Source organism: Seriola dumerili, unplaced genomic scaffold (genome assembly GCF_002260705.1).
Source record: "Seriola dumerili isolate Sdu_G_001 unplaced genomic scaffold, Sdu_1.0 BDQW01000273.1, whole genome shotgun sequence".
Taxonomy (NCBI): Eukaryota; Metazoa; Chordata; class Actinopteri; order Carangiformes; family Carangidae; genus Seriola; species Seriola dumerili.
The window spans coordinates 1,997,089-2,004,416 of record NW_019174528.1 but is presented as its reverse complement, the minus strand read 5'-3'; the positions used below and the strand labels follow the sequence as shown (position 1 = coordinate 2,004,416).

Below are 7,328 nucleotides of genomic sequence, written 5' to 3'. Positions count from 1 at the left end.
TAACCCACCTACCCCCCACCCCCTCACCCCCCCACCCCGCAATCTGAGAGCACCTCTTACTCTGAAAAGATATTTATGCAGCTGTATTGATCATGTTCCCAAGTCAAAAAACAACACCCCCTTTGTAGGAGGAGATAATACTGTAAAGTGGATTGCATACAATTAAACTTAAGCCAACACACAACGTGACTTTTGCCTGGTCTTTGTGTTACTGCATCTGTATGAAAGGACGATGTAAAGTGCTGAGAGCTTAGAACAGGCAGGACGAGACTGGGAGGAGAGCCAGAAGAAAGAAAAAAAGAAAACAGCGGGAAATAAAATAAAAAAATAAATAAACTGAAGGGCACGAAACAAGGGGGTCTTTAGCAGTGGGCTCATTGGGGGGGCAGGTTCAATATGGAGACAGAAGGCTTTATAAACAGGGAGGAAAGAGAGGAGAGAGGAGGAGGAGGAGGGTGCGGGGGTGAAGGAGTCCCCGGGAAAAACGAATGACGATACGTATTTTGCTCTACAGTCTCAGAGAAAAAGAATCACAGTCAGTCAGTCCGAGGGTACACCCCCCTGCCCCCCCCCCCAGCAGCCTGGCCCAGTTAGTGGGGTGAGCTTTCCAGTCATGTGTCTTATACCAAACCCTACAGACGCCTTGGGTTCACCCCCGGCACCCAGCTCTGGTTACTGTGTGCGGCGGCGGGCAAGCGAACGCCCCTAAGCTCATGCCCATCCCATGCCCACGCCCTGGGACAGAGAGCCGTCGAAGTTGAAGTCCATGCTCTCCGTCTCCATGAAGTCAATGAGCAGGATGGAGTCTACGTCACAGTCCAGGCTATTGGGTATGTTCTCCATCTCCAGGGTGGCGGCCATTCTGCTGTGGGAGTTGTGCTGTTGCCCCTTGGTAACCGGCATTGTGTGGGTAGTAGCCATGCCAGGAGTCAGTCATGCCCCTGATGGTGGGCTCCCGGGTAAGGCTGGTGACGGGGGTGAGGCGCGGACGCCAGGCGACAGGGGTCCTGAGGGAACGTCCATGACGCCGGCGGGGTTGGGCGGCAGGGACGGCGACGTCGGGAGGTGGGGGCGGGGCCCGTAGTGGTTGGAGGTTTGAGCTGTAGGGCTGCAGGATGTCAGTGCTAACCCTGGGGAGAGGGCCTGCGGGTGAGGCCCGCTGTGCATAGGGTTATGGGGTTGTGGCTGTGCATGTGACTCTGGCCGGAGCGAGGGTTGTGGTCGTGGCTGGGTTCACTTTGTTACTGTGACCGTGCTCGTGACCCGGGCCGTAGTCGTGCGCAGGGAGGGGCTTGTGGCTGTGGCTGTAGTCGAGGCTGGCTTGGTGTTTGTGACCCTGATTGTGGTTCTGATGGTGGGTTGTGTTCTGGTCATGGACGGAGCCGTGGCCGTTGTGTAGACTGGGATTGTGAGCGTGCTCTTGGCTGTGATTGTGGCTGCGGTTCTGATTGTGGCTGTGCTGGCTGTGAACGCCGTTGGTTCCCTGTGTTATTAGTGTGTGTGTTTCCCGCCCCTGGCCCAGCACTGTGTCTTGTTTGCAGTACGAGGGACCTCCGGTGAGCAGACTCTGCAGGCATTGTTCTCTGAGTAGCCCCTCATCGGGCGCTGGAAGCTGACTGGCTTGTTCTCCTGGATGGTCTCCATGGGAGTGTGGTGCCGGAGCATGCCCATAGAAGGCTGTCCGTACATGGGCCCGCAGTACGAGCCCTCTGCCTTGGGCCCAGGCACATAGGGATAACTGTTGCATTTGATTTGCGGCGGCTGGGGGTAGCCGCTCTCATCTAGACTGATAGCCCCGGTCAGGTCAGTCAGCTGGGGCAGTTCCACGGTGGGGCAGTGGCCCCCAGTTCCCAGGGCCGCGGGAACGGGTGCTGGTTGGGCTGGGGTACAGTCGAGGGGAGGCCGAACAGGACAGCCCGCCCTCCTCCGGTTCGTCGGCCTCCGCCTCAGCCAGGATCGGGACAGGCAGCCGCTCAGCGTGGAGGCAGAGGAGGAGGTGCGGGAGTGGAGATCTGTCCAGGTGTCGTACTCCTCGCCCCCAAATGCCCACACCTCCTTTCCCTGCCGGACTGCCGTGCTCCGGGGAGCCTTGTAATGCAGGTCCGCCCCCCTGACCTTGTCCCCGTCCGAGGCCCACAGCCCCGGCTCTCTTCCGGCTGATGCGACCTTGGTCTTCAGGTAGCGGGTGCGTTGTCTATGGAGGCCGCGCGTCGCCTCGGCCCCTTTCCCATTTTCCCGCCTTCTGGGTTCAGCATCCACCAGGAACTTTTCCCCGTCCCTTCGTTTTGCACCCGTATGAAGCGACTGTGCAGGGACAGATTGTGTCTGATTGAATTCTGGAAGAGGAGAGGAAATGGGGAAGGAGATGGTGGAGAGGAGAAGGGAGAGAAAGGGAGAAAGAAGGAGATAAACATTAACACCCAAGGGAACATTTAGGGTTAAATAATCATTTCTTGAGAACACAAAGTCATTTCAAATTATGACCAAACTATCAAGGCTGCACAGCAAGCGAGAAAAGGATGGATAAAGAAAGAGAGGGAGATGGAGGGGAGAGCAAAGAGGACAGGGAGATAAAGGACCAATCGATACCTCCCTGACCAACCTCTCTTCTTCCACACGCGCTCACTGAGTCATAATATGGACATGGGTGCAGCCTCCACATCAAACCATCACCAAGGTTACAGAAATGAATCACGCAAGGCAACCCAATCACAGACAGCCTGTATCGATTGCAAGGGCCTCCAAATATATGGAGCGCTGAGATCCAGCCAGACACAGGGAGGGAGGGAGGGAGGGAAGGGAGGAGAGGGAGCGGGCGGTATTTGGCAGGAGAAGATCTGGAAGAGCACCAGAATTAAAAAAAATAAATAAAATAGAAGCACTCATACACAGGGCTGGAATAAGATAGAGGGAAAGTAAACGGGGGTGGGGGGGGGAGGGGGTGAGAGGAGGGGTGGGACATGCTCTTTTAACCTCTTTTTTAAAACCCATTGCACAATTAACATAACCGAAGGCAACGATGACGGATATCGTTGTGACGAAGTCTTCCCGCGAGTAGCTTTGAACGAGGGAGGGGGGGGGGCAGTTGTGGGCGAGCATATAGTAGGAAGGGGGGGTGGGGGGGATAAGCCTCTCCAGACCCCTGTTTAAGTGTCTGAGTGACGGCTGTATAGTTAATCCAAGGCTCCGCAGCAGCATTTGAAGCCAGTGCCAACCTGGAGTGAGTTGATGAGATCTAAGCCTGCCTAAAGGAGAGCTTAGCAGGGATACACATCATCTCAGCTGGCCAAGTTAGTTTAAGTACAGCGTGTTCATCCAAATCTTTCCTGTTTGTGTCATTATTCACACTCTCTCCAGCTTTCCTCCCGTCTCTTTTTTTTTTTTTTTTTTATATTTGCCGTCTCTTTCTTTTCCTCTTTTGCTGTTTAGTTTTTTTTTTTTGGTTCTTTTGGGAGAAACTAACACCCCCCCCACCCCCCCCCACTCGCATCTCTTCCCTTCACCCCCAACTTCTACCCCATGCACGCAATCACTCACTTTTCTTTTTCCTCTCTTGAGATATCTATCTATTTCTGCCTTGTTTATTACCTGCACACAGCTCACAATCTCTGTCTCCTGATATCTGGAGCCATTCTCTATCTTCATTCACTCCCCGCCTCCTGTCCAATTTTCCTGCTCCCAGCCCCATTCATCTCCCTCTCCCGAGTCCCAGCGTCTCCTGATCACGACATTGCTCATTCTCTCCCTCTCTCCACATCCATCCACTCATCACCTTACGCAACTTCCCTCGCCCCTCTCTCTCTCTCTCTCTCTCTCTTTCATTCATTCATTGCCACTGAAAGGCGAGTGAATATTAGGAAACGGCAGGAGATGCAAATCTGTGTTCAATGGAGGAGAAGGGGGGGGGGGGGGGGGGGGGGGGGGTGTAATCCATACAGTGTGCATATGTTACTGTGGCAGCACGCGGAGCTGCATGGCTGTGAACTGGACGGCCGGCTGAAGGAGGTGACAGCTCTTTGTTGCTGCGGCTTAATATGAAAAGCACAGCATCCAGAACAGCAGGTAATAGGTTTCAAGCAAAAAATGTTTACAGGGGGAATTCAGCTTTAAGTGGGTTTCAGATCAGTCTTGTATCTCACTACTATTCTCATTCATGCCCCCTCCACACACACACACACACACACACACAAACACACACACACATCTCCTCAGCGTGACTCCTAACAGGTAATTTCATCCCATTCTCCATTCAAATCACGCCGCTTTGGCTAGACTCTGTTCACAGACGTGGAAATTGGATAGTAGAGATGGTTTTTTTTTTATTTATTTATTTTTTTATTCTTCTGCTGATCAGAGGGGTCCTCTCCAAAAAAAAAAAAAAAAAAAAAACCAGGTCGGCAAAATTGCACATGCTCGCCGTTTGGCGGCGAAATAGACCCGACTTCACTTCTCAGCTGCGGCGCGCCACGGAGCGCAGACTTAATCAAAGACAAATTGAACGATGACGCTGTGCGAAAAGAGGGCCGCCAGTGGAGGCGACCTGCATCAGGTGATCTGAGAGCGGCGCCCTGACAGGTTCCTCCTCAACATGACAGCTCTGGCTGGGCGTAGCCATGGCAACAGAGTAAACCAAAAGAGGGAGAAATGAAGAGAGTGGAGGTGATGGTGGGGAAGAGATGGGGAGTGGGTGGGTTGGGGAGGGCGGGGGGGTTAGAGGAGGAGGGGGGGGGGGTTGATGCTGTTTGATGCTGCAGGCAACTCCAAACAGCCTTTTATCTGAGTCTGTCAGATTCCTGCTTCCAATCCACCAGGGAGGCTCAATCACCAGTAGTCCCAATGCCTCACTACCTGTACCAAGCTGTGATTAGCAGCCGTGTGTGTGTGTGTGTGTGTGTGTGTGTGTGTGTGTGAATAGAAAGAGATCTCCTGTACAACTACCAGAGCAACAATTATACCACAACTGCTGTTCCCCTTCACCTGCTGGTGCATTGTACAGTACTGTGATGTGGCGGCTTCCCTGCATTGCCTTCTGAATATAATGCGATTAAATCAACATTCTTTAAAGACTTTTTGTAATGAAACTGCTCACAGCGAAAATTCGGCGCTAATATTCGCCAGCTAATTCTGTGGCTAAGTGAGGTTTCTAAATGATCGACCCCTTAACTGAACACAGGAGTGCAATGCAGCACCAATGAATCATCCACAAATCAGCAAAAGACAAATGAAGATATAAAAGACCTAGAGTTCTTTAAAGCGCCATATTTTCTTCTTCTTCTGTGTTTTATTTTGAAGTTTTGATCCATTAGAAAATATATCTGTGGTTTTAACAACCAGAAACCATCTCAGTGTAGTTTTACATCTCCTCTCTCAGGCGTCTCTCTGGAGCTCTAGTAACAACAGGTCGATGAGCCAATCAGAAGAGAGGAGGTTCTGAGCCTCTCTTCTGATTGGCTGACTTGTTTTCTGAGTGATCCAATAAAAATGTAGCAGATTTCAGGTAAAATCACTCAGAGAAACCAAATCCTGTAAAGGTTTGGATGCTGGGTCCAGGTGGGCGGGGCTTGGTGACTGCTTTGTTGTGACATCACAAAGTTCCAGAAGTCCTGACGGCTGGTTTTAAGGCTCAGTTTCTGAATACAGGCTGTGTGCATTTCTCTGTGGACTGAGGCTTTGATACTTTCACAGTATTAATATAGAAGCTAGACCTGATCTATAATCACACTAATCATGGACAGAGACCTTTACACTGGAGGAGCTTTAAGCTTCATATTCAGTAGTTTCATAACAACTGAGCTGATTGACATGAATCAATTTAGGTTATGCACTTTAAATTGACAACCAGTATGCAATTCATCAAGACAATAAATATGTATCCAATCAAACTAACTTAAATCCATCATATTTACTACTTTGTGTCAATATAATAAGGTTTTATATATTTGGTTTCTGCTGTTTTGTATCCAGTTCATTAGGTTTACCTAATAATAACTGTACAGTCATTTTGGAGGATGCAGTTTGTGGGGCTGTTTAACTGTTACATTATACAAACAGGTTTTTCTGTTATTTTTTACAGCCAGTTTTAATTCAATCACATTCGAAAAAAATAACAGAAACACCTCTGTTTACCTCACTCTACCAGTGGCATCTGGCAGGAAAATATACTAGTTTTGGAGTTACTGTAATTTATAGATCGAAAATCCAATAAAAGAAAAATAATGTTACTTTCTATAACCCACTTTGTGGCTAAAATACATGCATCTCCCATTACTTCTAAATCATTCTTCATTTATTTATGGTATTATGAGTATTTCAATGTGTCTATTAGCTTCATTGGTATTCTGTACTGAATGTTGTCCTGTGTATTCTGTTGACACTATGAACTCAAACAAAATAAGCTCAAAAACATCTTTTTTCTTTTAATGGCAGTGAAGTTCACTGAGATGCAACTAATGAAAATAACAGCGTCGCTTGTTTTAGTAAATGCCAAAAAACATGTCATCGGACACCACAGACGACTGTTTCAGTAAAAGTCGGTTTCTCAACCAGGATCCCAACTACTGCTCCCTAGCCTTAACCTTAAGTAGTTATAGTTGTAACCATGACAACAAACGTTCCAAAACCTTAAGGAAGCAGCAGCTTCAACCCAAACCACCATCTATCCACAGACCTTAATCATGTGGTTTCTGTGCCTGAACCGAACCAAACCTCAATCACAGAGGTGTCAGATCGGGAAATGGTTTTATTTTTGCAACAGCGATCTGCAACTGACAGATGAAAACGTCCCGCCACTGGAGCTGTGAGAAAACACATGCTTACTGTATATGTCTCATTGTGGAAGGTAGTTCATGAAATTTGGAGCATTTGTTGGTAAAAACGAGCCTGAAAAAACGATTCTGGTGAAGATGTACTGAAAGCGAAGGTACACATGCAGTGGGAGCTAAACTTAACCAAAACTTTGGGTAGACCAGTGGTTCCCAACCTGTGGGCTGTGGCCCACCAGGGGGACGCGAAGGTTTTGCAAGTGGGCCGACAAATCATCTGCAAAACAGTGCAGTTATAATATAAATATAATATGTAAATATAAAAAAATGTTTAAATGTTTTAAAAGAAATTATCTTTATTAATAATTTATCATTTTAATACATAGAATAGAAGGGATAATTTGGCTTTCTGGGGTCGGATGTGGGCCGCCAACATTTTGGAGATTTTCAAGCTGCCATGAGTTGGAAAATTTTGGAAACTGCCGGGACCAAATAAATAAATGCAATAGACCAAATAAACCTGTGCAAGGATGCTGTTATCCTCTTCAGTGATTGACTATTACTGCT

General features: G+C 48.5%; 1 pseudogene; it reads right to left on the bottom strand.

Annotated features, from left to right (window-relative positions):
- Nucleotides 1-632: 632 nt before the first annotated feature.
- The window catches only part of LOC111230529, a 43,348-nt pseudogene continuing 36,652 nt past the window's right edge, over nt 633-7,328 (bottom strand).